Below are 14462 nucleotides of genomic sequence, written 5' to 3'. Positions count from 1 at the left end.
AGCTTTAGTTCATGATGAATATAATATTGCATTTCACTCACTGTGAAGGTCAGGATGAGATCAACTCATGGCAGGCTCATCCGGACTGGCTTGCTGGGAGAGGCCAATCTCGCATTCCCATAGGAGCGACCTCTGTCCTCGTCCGCCAACTCAGCGGCATCCTCCTCAAACTCGGAAAGACCCTGGTTCACGCCGCCTCTCCTCCGGCCTGGGATCTCTCCCACTTGTGAGCAAGCTTGGCCTACATGAAGACAGAGATAGTACGTGTTGAGAAGGGAGGTTGGGGAGAATACATGCCTGCTGTGTGTTGAGCCCTCCACAGTAAGGGGTGAGGATGGAGTTTGTGTAGGATGATAGATGAGATGCTGGTGAATAGGCTTTCAATGCTGATATCTGCCCCGCTAATATTTTCTGAGATCCTTGAGCTGAGTGATGCTCTGAATGCAAAATGCCATTCTGAGAGTGTGAGTTTGGAGTGAGCTGAATGATGACTTACCCTGGTGGTATGGATGAGATAATTCATCCTCTTCCTCCATGGGGTAGCATTTCTTGGCTGGCCCCCCACAGAGCTGACCTCCCTCGCAACTGCCTCCCAGGCTGGTAAGGTGAGGTTGTGGACCTACTACAACCATCCCTCAGGTAGAGGACATCCTGGTACGGGTGCACAACACGAATAAGGACCTCAAGAGATTCATTGCTGAACCTTGGTGCTGTCTTCTTTTACCTTGCAGCCTTCTTAACCTTGGTCGTCCACACTCCGGGCTGAAGAGAGTAAGGTGTGTTTCGCTGGCATTTATAAATGGCTCCAAGACCTTTGACCCCATTAGCTTACAGCAGGATGGACGAATCATTGGCTGCCCCGCCATGTGATTAAGAGGGTTGCAATGCATAATTAATGAGCTTCCAATTATAAGATCGGGCATGATTTCCCGACCCACGATTAGCGGGAAAGTTGCCACCACCACACTTGATCTTCTGAGCGGAAAATTCCTCTTTAAGTGTCTATTGTTGGCTTCACCATTAAAAAATTACACTCTTGTTCATAAAACCCCATTCAATACATTTAAATTCCTTTATGTACTTAAGGAAGTAAGCATTTCTTTCAAGTACTTAATCTTATGAAATCAAAGATTTGTATCCATAGCCCCACACTGAAGACTTTATAACTATTTGGAGTTGACATTAAAGCCAAGAACTTACAGCACCCCCTTCCCCACCTCCATTATAATAATGGTAGATTGTGGGATCAGTCATGCAGTGCTAATACTATAATGATAACCCTCAGCCTTGTGTCAACGGAAAGCTAGTGAAATTGTAAGCAATAATTTTTTCAATTGCAGGCCGGTGTTTTTCAAAAAATGTAGAGAACTTGGGACAGAGAGAGAAAGAGAGAGTCACTGAGTTTATCCACTTTTAATGCACATTCATGTCTATTTTTAACAATCCCAAAGGACACCTTACCTCTCCCAATGAGGCACTTGACCTCTCCCAAAGGGGTACCTTAACTCTCCAAAAAAGTATCCTAACTCTCCAAAAGAAGACCCTAACTCTCCAAAAGGATACCTTACCTCTCCAAATAGCTCCAGCAGCTTTAAACCTTTTGGTCAAATATGTAAAGCGAATAAGTCGTGTTTTGGCCATTGCACTAACAAAAATTGCAACTATTTGAAAGCAGCTGCTCTTCAACATGTGAATCTGCTTCCATGAATCACAGCTAAGCAAACTACAACCCACTCACGTTCTCCACCTTGCCCCCACCCCCCCCCCACAACCCCTGGAAAAAGTGCTGGGTGATGGGTGAGGTTCAGGGACAGGACTTCTGGAATTGGATCTCCGGTGCCATTTTGATTAAGGTGCAGAGCCCTTCTGACTTGGCAAAAATTTGGGCCCTAGTGTCTCTCAGGAGGGTGTTCTGGCTCTTTGTAGACAGGGGACATTTATCTTCGCTCCGTCTCCTGCCTCCAGTGCAGCGCCTGAGACTGCTGGAGCATCTTTTTTCCCCTCTTGCACCATTAGTCACTCTTCTTGCAGGTCAGACTCTCTTCTGTTGTCATTTACAGCATCTGCTGCAGCAGGATTTGCCTCCCTTGTTAGAGATGCGGTCTAGCCCTAAATAGTTCAGGCTCGCTTTAAGTGATTCTGGCCTTGTACAAATCCCAGCCCCTTATTGGACTCATGAAGCAAGGTGAGAGACAGACAGCAGGCTGCACTAAGTCAGACTGATTCTCACCTCCCTGACACTAGAACTTGGAGTAGTGGTGACCATTGCCAATCCTACATTCTCACTTTGAAATAAGGAAGTTGAGACTTGGCAAAGTCACTGTTAAACCTTTTGGAAGGAAATGCTCTCCCTCGCCTAATGAAGTGAACCACTTCATCAGGCAGAGTGAGTGCTGTAGCCAGTAAATTAGAGCGATGGGGTGAGTATTTACTATAGGCAGTTGGGTCAAAAATCTAGGTCAACAAAGATGCTTCAATGACAGAAAGAGGGGCAGAGAAATGCAAATTAGTGTGGGATTATGACAAAGATATAACCGAGATACTCAGATAAGGAATGATATTAATGCAATTTCATTCAAGTGAAACTACTTTAGCCCTTATTTATTAATAGATCCCCTATTACTGATATTTATAGTTTGCGACTGTCTGTGTTTTACAGGCAGGAGGTTTCACAGCCTCTCGATATATTGTTGGTAGGGGGGCCTGATAGACAGCTGTTTTCCAACACCTCTGAGCACATCAAACAGGAATGTTTATATCCACTTATGTCAGTCATCTTCCTCATAGGTCTTTACTCAGGGCTGTTTTGTAGTTGTTCATTGTTTCTGTGCCTAAAGCAGGCACATTTGAATGGAGATTGAGCTCTGAATAACAGAGACCATTTAAAGAGGTCAAGTATTTCTGCAAATGTATTTGCAGCTATCAGATCAAAAATGAAACAGTTGGGCTAACAAAAGCTGCTAATGATATCACAAACCAAGTGACAGCAAATGCATTGAAGGGTAGATTCCACGGTCTAGTCAAAAAAATGACCCATGTGACTCATTCTAGGTGCACTTGTGCTGGTCGAGTGGAGGCTTAAACTGATTCTGTGGGGTAGGATAATTACAATAATTTATATAATCACCCACTGTGGGTTTCCCGTGCAGACACACAGTTCTGCCATCTGCTAGGGCTCAAAATTGAAGGGTAACAGCTATTAAAGGGCTGCTGCATTTTGTCGGGGAGGCAGCAGATTGTTTTTGGAGGCTAACTTAGTGGCAGCTTATTTCCCCAAGTCTGTTCTTAAGGGATTTACTGGAGGTGCTGAGCCTGCAGGAGAGCAACAATTTCTGGGGTACACAGAAACCCTTCCAAAAAGACAGGTACAGAAAATGCAACAGAAAGTGATCAATTGTGTCTTCTCAATTTCCCCAGTACAAATGAGAAATAAGTTTCTTGGATTGCGGAAGAGTGGAAAAAGGCCAAGATGGGGAACAGTAAAGACTGCCCATTGAAGACAAGGAGATTGACGTACTGTGTATGCTTACATCAACCCACAGTGTGCTGCTACATCTACAATGCAGCCTCTAAAGAAATGGCTACACCTCTCGCTTCTTAAAGTTCATAAAAATCTGAAGCTGTTCTTCCAGCTTGATGGATGTCGAAGGGATAGGTTCCTTCCACTCACACACTCTGGCATGTTTTCTCAGTGAAGTATTATGGGGTTGCTTGAGCTACTTTCACTTTTTCTGTGTTCTTTCACACCAGGTTTAATATAAGATGCTTGTATTACCTCCTAAAAGCTCCCTTTGTTATTTTTTCAAAGGAGAATTGTGTGCATAACAGTTAGCAAGGAACTTGTGCTGATGATAGATTGTGATGCATCAACTGGTATAAACAATGGGGCTGTCCCAATAACTGGAGTGAAACCCAGCCCATTGAGGGAACAGTTGAGGGAGTACTTGTGGCTTTAGGGTATTCACACAGGGTAATAAGTCACTTCAACTTTGTTGAGGAGAAGGAAGCAAATCCATCACCTCACATAGATACTAATAAGGTACTCTAATCTTATTGGCCCTAGGCCAGAGCCTTAGATAGGGTTATGGGGACAATTAGAATTGAGTGTCAGATGACCATCAGCAGGAGGAAAATAGTGGCAATGGAATCAATTGTTTATTCTGGTCTCTGTTTCTTAATTTCCATGTTAATTTGGAGCTACTAAGAGACTATTTTTGTAAAAAACAAAATTGAATTAATAATTGTTATAACTTTACATTTAGTTTTCCTATGTACAGACAGCTGAACATTTCTTGTTGCATCCAGTCAGAAACAGCAAATCACCTGAGTTGAAGGTCTGTCAAAGGAAAATGTAATTGTCTGTCAAATAGTTTTCAAGATAAATGACTGCCAGGAAACCTTAGCATGAGGCGTTTATTGATCTGCTGTTTAAGGAAGCTTTGACTGACAGTTCTTTGATCTGGATCCTTTATTCAGGTGCTTCAGTGATCAACAGCAATCTGTACTAAAGAGGTGCTTGGTGTGTTCTGAAGAAAGTCTGGTTAGAATAACTGATTTTGGTATGGCTGTTGAAACGAGGGCCGTGTCCAGTAGCATAGGACCGATTGAATATTAGTTGGAATAATATCAGAGGATGTTTTCCACTTTTATGGCAATGAATAGAAATGCAAGTTATTATTATTTTCTATTAAATGTGTTTGATTAGTAGGATTACAACAGACATTTAAGTCACATGTTAGAGTTGTTCAAAATCATAGATGGTTTTGATAGGGTAAATAAGGAGAAGCTGGTTCAAGTGGCAGAACGGTCAGTTATCAAATGACACAGGTTTCAGGGGATTAGCAAAAGAAGCAGAGGCAACATGAGGAAAGTTTTTTACACAGAGAGCTGTTGTGATTAGCCTGAAAGCAAATTCAATAATAACATCCAAAAGAGAATTGAATAAATACATGGAGAGAAAAAGCAAGTTACAAGGCAATGGGGTAAGGTCAGGGAAGTGGGATTAATTGAATACCTCTACCAAAGAGCTATCACAGACACAATGGACTAGATGACCTTCCTTGTGTGCTGGATCATTCTGTCTTTCTAATCAGCAAAGTAATGGTAAGAGATGGCAATCTATGACTGAAGATTGCAAAATTCTAGATTGTTAAGCAAAGTAGTACATTTGTAAAGCCTAATTCACTAATAAAGCCATACTGGGTATTGAAAGACCAATTTATAAACCCAAGGCTTTAGATTCAAATTATATGTTCATGTATTTGATATCAACAAATGATGTTTAAAATCAGTAACAACAATTAAGCTACATTTCAAATTAAGAAAAATGTGCACTTAATCTGCTTACTTTGTACTTCTTTATATTTATTTAAATAATCAAACTTTAAAATGTTTAATCTCCCATAATACTGAAACATATGGCTGCTTTTTGTTCATCTGTTTAAAATGTGCTGACCTTAGTCTAGGGTTTTTAAAGGCTAGTGAATGCAAAGCAAAAGGTTGGTGTGTTGTTTCTTATTGCTGGTGCACATTAACACCAACCATGTATGAATAATTAATTAATTAATAATTACTAATTTATGAACTATTAAGTCCAAAACCCTGAAGGACCCCTTGCCCAATAAACCAATTAAAGCAGCAATTACAGCAAAACCCAAAATGGACAAATCCTGTCCCATTGTTGAATTAACTCCAGTTCAAGAATGAGGTAATTTCTGGTTGATTTAGCTCCCCCCAGTCGAAAACCGCTGCCTGTTTTCCAAGAGAGTGTTAACGCGGTCTTGAAAAGCAGCAATCCATTCTCAATGTCAAAAATAATACCAGCTTTGCAGCTTCCTTTTATGGGCCAGAAAACAGGGAGTTGCAAATAAAATGGAAAAAAGCCTGACGGTTTCAGGTTACACTTTTACACTAACATTAAATATCTATCTCTGCTTTCATTGTCCTTAAATGGTTGCATAAAACAGCTCTCAAATTGCAGTGTCAATTTTGACAATCTACAGAAAAATTAAACACTTAGGACATCACTAAAAACAGTACTGTGTGTTTACTTAGGCTCAGTCCATAAGTCTTTCATAACTGAATACATTTCACCTATATAACATACTGCAGAACTCTTAAGTATAACCAATGGAGCCAATCATTCTCAAGAACTAATGGCCTTGAATATTGCTTTTGAAATTTTCACTTTCTTCGAGAGTTTATGGAAACTTAATTTGCTTTCTTTTCTACTCAGATTATATGGGACTAATGACTAATGTACAATGACTAATGATACAACATGAAATGTATAATTAGTCAGATGGGAAATTCTAGATCCACATGGGCAATGGTGGGAAAATATAAAGCAGAAACTCAAATAAATATTTGGGGAAATTAGGGTTGGATTGTTGTGGGGGCTTGAATGTCAATACATTTGAATCTATTCACATGTAATCCTTTATGTTTTTCTAACATGGACTCCACAATTAATTTTATATGGATATCCATGACACTGAATTTCCAAATGGTAAAGAAATAAATTGAGCTTCGAAGAGAAAACATTTCCAGTGTGCAAACTGAGCCCAACAAATAATTTTCTGTTATATCTTTGCTTCATATTGAAATAGATGCACAAAAACTGTTGCCTCCCAAGCATCAATCCTTGACCATCTCCTATTTCTCATCTACATGCTGTTCCTCTGCAGCATCATCCAAAAGCGCAGTGTTAGTTTTCATAAGTGTGTTGACAAACACCCAGCTTTACCTCACCGTTACCTCTCTTGAATACTCCAGTTAGTCTGCTTATCCAACATCCAATAATGAGCAGAACTTTTCTCTATTTAAATATTGGGAAGACTGAAGTTATTGTTTTCAATCCCTACTCCAAACTCCATTGCCTATTTACTAACTCTACCACCCTCCCTGTCAATTGTCTGAGGTTATGACTATCCATTCTTGGTGTCACATTTGATCTTGCAATGAGCTGCCAAACTCATTTTTGTGCCATTTACTAAGATAATCTATTTCCACCTCCATAACATTGCCCAACTCCACCCTTGTCTCAGGTCATCTGCTGCTGAAACCCTCATTCCTTACCCCTAGACTTGATTATTTCAATGCACCCCTGGCTGATGCTTGCTGACCTATACTGGTTCCCGGTCAAGCCATGTCTTGATTTTAAAATTCTTATGTTTGCTTTCAAATCTCTCCATGGCCTTGTGCCTCCATACCTCTGCAATCTCCTCCAGCCCCACAACTCTCCGAGACATCTATATGCCTTTAATCCTGGTCTCTTGTGCATCCCTAATTTTAATTGCGGCTATACATTCAGTTGCCCCAAGCTCTGCAATACCCTTCCTCCATGTCTTCACCTTTCTTCTTTGCTTTCTCCTTTAATATACTCCTTAACATCTACTTCTTTGACCAAGCTTTTGGCCATCTGCCCCAATATCTCCACATGTGGTTCAGTATAATGGTCACAAGGCTATGTCACTTTATTCTTTGAAAATATGCCGTTAATGAGTTTAATTGCCCGCTTAATTGTTGGCAGGCTCTCTTCTGACATTTGCGTGCGCCTGCCCAGTGAAATATCGCATGAGTGGTGATGATGTTGGGATGCTTGGCCGACATCATCTCCTGCGATTTTTATGCCCTTTTGTGTTAGGCACATGCTCACCCGCGGTACGTAAAATTCTAGCCTATGTGATTCATGTACAATGACACCCAGATCCCTCTGTACTGCAGCATTCTGCAGTCTGTCTCCATGAAAATTATATTCTGCTTTTCTATTCTTCTCACCAAACTGGACGATGTCACATTTTTTCATATTTTACTTCCAATTGTTTTCCCATTCACGTAACCTATCGATTGCAGACTTTTTGTATCCTCCTCACAACTTGTTTTGCTACTTACCTATATATCATCAGCAAATTTGGCTACAATGTAGTCTGTCCCTATATAATCTGGGTCATTATAAAGGTTGTAAATTGTTGAGGCCCCAACACTGATACCTATGGCGCTCCATTAGTTACAATTTGCCAACATGAAAATGGCCCATCATCCTGATTCTCTAGGCGGAATTGTCCCAAATGTACACAAAGTGCAGTAGCAGGATAAGGGCGTTTTACCCACCGGCCACAATGACGGGTTTTCATGCCATGAAGTCCTATTCCAGGCTTCATTAATAATGCATTCCTGGGAAACATGCCAGATCGCTGGCAGGGCAGCATCTGATTGGTCTGCCCTGTCATCACCTCAGGTCATCAGTAATCCGGGCGCCATATTTAAATAGTGCACTTGCACAGAACTAACATTCTCTAAGGGATCAGAAGCAGCTGCAAAGTCATGGTTGCCAAACATGTTGCCCCCAGATTTGGTGATGCCTCCCTCAGGCACCTACTGGACGCAGTGGGGACCCGCCGTGAAGTCCTCTACGTCGCTCTGGGTGAACACCAGCAAGCAAGGTCACCAATCCAGCATGGGAGGCAGTGGCAGTGGTGGTCAGCACCAAGCCCTTCAAAAGAGGACAGCTACCCAATGCTGAAAGAGAATGAATGATCTTGTCTGTTCCGCCAGGGTAAGTCATTCTTCTCATCACTCTCAACTCATACTCGCAAACCCATCACACATCCACGGGGATCTCATTCCCTGCCAGTTCAAGGGATATCACCATTCACTCTCTCTCACACACACCTTCATCTGCCATGTGATCCTCTACTCATCCCATCCAAGGCACCACTCAACACCCGCACATGCTATGCATCCTTCTTACCTGGCCTGACAGGTATCCTGCTTACACTCTATCCATCTGTATCCATGCAGGTCAAGCAGGCACACAACAAAAGGTAGAGGTTGCAGACTGGTGGAGGAATGCCTGACATCAAGGTCATCACAGACTTTGAAAATAGAGTCATTCAGCTGGCCAGCAATGATCTGGGATGTTCCTGTTCTGACAGTGAGATCAGCGGTGCTCAACCAAGTAAGGATCCGACAGTGCAACATCCATCAGAAAATCATACTGTGAGTGAGTTCCCCTGTTCTGCAGTCTCCTGCCTTGCACTAATTATCTCGCCTTGCTTTACAGGTACATCTGGGAAGCAGCTGAGCTGGTCCATGAGCAAGGTCCTTAATTCCAGCCCTGAAGATACCTCGGAAGAAGAATCTGATGTTGCCCCAATTGAAGACCTGTCTCAGCGCTTGCCCACACCCTGCACCAGCACAGAGAGACACGCCTCAGTGGGACCAAGTTCTAGAGCAGCCTCGGGGGTCACAATCTGCTGAGTACATCACACTGTTTGATCCACAGCAAGCAGTGGCAGGGACAACCCCATATTCTCAGCACTCAGAGGATTGGTGAAGGCCAAGAACCTGCTGAGTCTGAATCAGGTGAGGGGCCTCTGGACTCAGTCATACCTTAGTTGTTGGAGCTGCAAAGGCAAGCTCGGGAACATCAGGAAGGGATGTCCGCTGTACTCCTCAGACTGCAAGGCACAGAGACCTTGGTCCAGGACTTCAGTCTTGCACTGCTGCGCGGGCTGAACTCTATTGCTGATGCCATAGTTGGTCTCCAACAGTGTCAATGCGAGGGGGGAGTAGGGCAGCTTGATCTCACGCCAGCTTCCCCTTTTCCTTGGGCCCACATAGGGAGGAGGATCAGCAGGTGCACGCCCCGGGCTATCCACCCAAGTGACTCCAGGAGTGTCCGGCCCATCTGACACCCATCTTCCTGTGACCCCAGCAGCTCCAGCCGCACAGGCCAAGGAGGGTGCCACTGCCACACAGCAGGACCCTGAATGCAGGCCGGGGCCCTCCAGGTTTTGGCCTTCCAGAGGACACCCGCCAAGGTCATCACAGACAGGGCGTTGCAGTCAGCAGGCTGCCTCCACCTCTGCTGTGGATGTCGGGGGAGCACCAAGACATAGCAGCAGGGTTAGGAAGGTTAAGAAGGTGTTATTACACAGCCTGGGCTGGGGTGTTAATCAGTTGTACATAATGTTCATTATTTTAAATAAACTCTCAACATTGTCTCCCTGCCTGTGGCTCCTTGCTCTGATGAGCAGTGTTCATGTAACCCAGATGTGAAACCTTTCAGCACAAGATAAAGACAGATGTCTCAGTCCAGGGCATCTTCCCTGCGCAGTGCGTGACTTTCAGACTAAAGTGATGGTCCGGCTTCTCACTTACTGGACACATTACTGACGCCTGCACCTCGATGATGTTGTCATTGCTGCCAGAATGTCATGGGCAGGGCACCACAGGGTTCTGTCATTCGCTTTGTGTGCTCTCAGCACGTCTGAGGTGGAGCTGGCCTCCATCTCTTCAGCATCTGTGACCAGTGACTCTGTGCTCCTGAAGGGGTCAGGTGCTGAAGGTGGACGAAGGATCAGGTGTATTTAACGTTTCACGGCAGCGTCTCCATGATATGACCCTGACCCCAGAACGCAAGTAAGCTGCCCTCAGCCAGACAGGAGCCAGACATTCACAGAGGCTATGTGAAGATCTATGGAGTGTCCTCACTGCATATTGTCGTCATCCTCCTGGAATCTAGTGACTATTAGGGCCTCCACTACAGGCTGACATGAGCCTGAGCACTGAGTGTATGTCTGCTGCCATCAGCCAAACAGGGGTCAAATATTCATAGATACAAGGTGAGGATGTCAGGACTGTCCTCACTGCATCTCATCATCATCCTCCATGAATCCTTCGGCTATGAGGGCCTCCCGAGCACGTCTGTCTTGTTTGGCCAGTGTGATGGACTCATTGCTCGCATCCTCGCCTTTGAGGACATCATCACCCTCATCCGCTTTGACATCCTCCTCTTCGGAGGATACATGCAGCTCCTCCATCTCCTCCTGAGCCAGGTTGCCCCTTGTTACAGCTCCAGGTTGTGGAGTGCACAGCAAGTGACAATGATGCGCGACACCCCTTGAGGACTGTATTGCAGTGCTCCACCAGACCTGCTGAGGCACTGGAGCCTCATTTTTAAAATGCCTATTGTTTGCTCCACCAAAGCTTGGGTCGCAACATGAGCCTCATTTTACCGTCTCTCTGCTGCAGTCTGAGGCCACTGCAAGGGCAGCATCAGCCACAGCCTCTGCGGGTAGCCCTTTTCCCTGAGAAGCCAACCCTGCAGCCTCCCTGCTCCCTGGAAGATGTCAGACCTGCTAAGGATGTAGGAATCATGGACCCTCCCTGGGAACCATGTGCAGACCTGTAGGATGCGTTTGTGGTGGTCGTACACCAGCTGCACATTCAGCGAGTGGTAGCCCTTGCGGTTGACACAGTTGACTGCTTGTTGCCATGGAGATCTAAGCACCATGTGAGTGCTGCCTATGTCACCCTGCACCTGTGGAAACTCAAAGATCCCAGCGCTCTTGCTTCCTGGCTTTCCAGATCCCGGGCGAAATGCACAAGTCTGTGCCTTCATGAAGATGGTGTCCGTGACCTCCCGGATACACTTGTGTGTGGAGGCCTGTGAGATCCTGCACAGGTCACCTGTGGAGCCCTGGAAGAAGCCACTAGCATAAAAGTTGAGCACCCCGATTACTTTCACGGCCACTGGCAGTGGATGCCCTCCATGTCCCCGTGGGGCCAAATCCTGCAGCTGGTGGTAATTGTGACCAACCAGTTCCCTAGACATGCGCAGTCTTCAGCGATACTGGTTCTCAGTCATCTGCAGGGATGACAAGCACCATCTAGCGAGGTGCCTACAAGCGACGGCTCTCTGTGAATCTTCAGCTGTGTGCACAGCAGGCCCTGCCGCCCCTTCATCTTGATGGAGATGCACTCTCTTTGCCGAGCCAGGTGCACCTGCTGCTCTCTTCTCCTTCTTCTCCAGTCTCTGTAAGCAATGAGGCATACCGCTAACTCACCAGGCTCCATGATCCTGATGTTTCACTCCTGCAGGATCAAAGAGAGAGATGCGTGGGTTAGCATGGGTGAACTAAGAACCTCTCCTGGTTAAGTCTGAAGGCCCCTTCACACATGCAGGGGAGTGCTGGCCACCACTTGGATGGCCAATGTGTAGTGCGCTTATTGGCTGTCCGAAACCCATTCACCTCTGCCCCACTCCACTTGACCGATTGGTTGACGGCTTTGGCCGTTGAGCTGCATCCTGTGCTCTCTTCTCAGCTCAAATGCAGGCATCCCCCTATCCCATGCTGCAAGACTATGCTGTTAGCTTGAATCATAACGGATACTGGTCTTAACCTTAAGACATTGCAAGGGGCTGTGGCACCTCCACCAGTGACTGTGCCACGGTTACCTTTCCCAAGGGGATTCTACAACACCCAGTCAGCCAATTACTCTGCTGCCCACTAAAATCTACATTAATTTGCATTCTGCACCCGAGGGGTGAAAGGTTCTGGAGTATTTGGTGGCACTTTCATGATTTTGCATTGCTCGATTGGACAGAGGCCCAACTCCAAACATGTCAATGGAGCTGCAGCTGAACGGTCTCAGCTGTAGAAGAATGCTCACTTTTGACAAGCTTTTCCAAGCATATGGCTATTTCCCTCACCCCCAACCCCCCCCACCTCCCCCCAGCCCCCCCAGGATGTGCTTGAGTCTTTTCTTCAGTCTGTGCTGCCTTGAACTCCCCCCCCACCCCACAGCCTGACCCATTCTGGAGCCCTTGCCCTGGTACCATACTGAAAAAAATGTTACCTGTTCCCCCTGCGAATGCGCTGCGCCTTTTCATTGATGTCCTACAGGCAATGCTGACGAGTGCTGCGCAAGGTCATGCACACTCACCTCCATGTTCCCCTCGGAGTTCAGGTCGCCAGGTGCACACCTTTTAAAGGCAGTTGTGAAGCACACCGTTCTGAAGTCACACTGACGAGGGCGGTACATTGACGTGGGGGGATAATTCCAGCGAGCAGGGCTTATAATTAGATACAAATGTACTAAAATGACATTCCCAATGTGCGGCGGTGGGAAACACAGCCTGACGTTTACAGGTGGAGCGGATGATTGCAAACTGGTTTCACAATGGAGTAAAACTGATTTTTGGCTTTCTCACCATATTGCGTACCCCCACCCGCCACCCGCCATGATGCCCGATACCAACAGGGCCAGAAAATTCTTGCCTCTTTTTCGTTACTTAGCCAATCCTGTACCCACGCTAACATATCACTCCCAACACCATGAGATCTTAACTTATGCAGTAATCTTTAATGTTACACCTTATCGGATGCCTTTTGGAAATCCAAGTACATTGCACCTACTGGTTCCCCTTTAACCACCCTGCTTGTTACATCCTCAAAGAACTCTAATAAATTAATCAAACACAATTTCCCTTTCTCAAAACCAGGCTGACTCTGCCTAGTTGCATTATGATTTTCTAAGTGCACTGCTAATACCTCCTTAATGATGGATTCTAGCATTTTCCCAAGCATACCAAGTGCCAATTATTAGGGGTAAGCATCACTTATCTGACTTTAATGAATTTCAGGAAGATTCTCTGGAGGGAGGTCAGTGAAACCTATGGAGAAACAATGTTACGTCAGGAGATAAACTTGATTTACATCATGGACCTACAGTGGCTCCCAATCTGGCTGTTCCTCGATTTTTAAAATTTTTCATCCTCTTTGTAAATCCCTCCATGACCTTGCCCTCCTTATTGCTGTAACCTCCCCCAGCCAAGCAACCCTCCAAGATCTTTACGCTCTTCCAAGTCTGGTCTTTTGCACACCTTGGATTTTCATGGCTCCTTCAGTTTTCTAGGCCTGAAGCTCTGGAACTACCCCTCCCCCATCCCAACCACCCCCTCTCCCCCCACTACACCTCTTCTACCTCTCTGTCTGTCTTTCTCTCTCTCTTCCTTTAAGGTGCTCCCTGTCCAAATTTTTGCTCACCTGTCCTGAGATCTCATGTGTTCCATTTTCAAATTTTTGTGACATAATGCTCCTTTGAAGTGGCATGGGATGTTTTGCTACGATATAGGTGCTATATAGATGCAAGTTGATGTTTGTGATCACAAGAACCCTGTGGAAATTCAATGCAGCAGTCTATTTCATGCCAGATTAATTTTGTCAATAATTGTCACTCTTTTTCTTGGAAAGCAAACAAAATTAGAAGTACTTTGTTTCTTTTTACTTCATTCCTTTCTGCTGCTTTGTTTTCCCAATGCTTTCATTCTTTTTTTCAGGTTTGCCATTTTTCTTTTAATCTTCACTAGTTTAAATGCGTTAGCAATCTGTTTTGCTCTTTTTGGTTGGTATAACTCCCCTGAAGTTCCAGTATTTAAGGCTTGTATTTTTAGCAGGCCCATAATGTAAGTGTGTTCTTATACATAAATGAATAAAGCCCCTCCAACCACTGCATTAAGTGGATCTTGTCAGCGAAATGAACCTCAGTTGCAATTTTGGGATACACAAGATGCTCAATCACCCATATTTTAATGCCAGGACTGGAAAGTGCTGCAACAGACGATGAAAAGCCAGCTTCTGGTAGGAGGCATGTACTGAAGAATGAGGCATTTA

This window comes from Carcharodon carcharias, chromosome 21, assembly GCF_017639515.1.
Source record: "Carcharodon carcharias isolate sCarCar2 chromosome 21, sCarCar2.pri, whole genome shotgun sequence".
In the NCBI taxonomy this organism is placed as follows: Eukaryota; Metazoa; Chordata; class Chondrichthyes; order Lamniformes; family Lamnidae; genus Carcharodon; species Carcharodon carcharias.
This window is presented reverse-complemented; position numbering follows the sequence as displayed.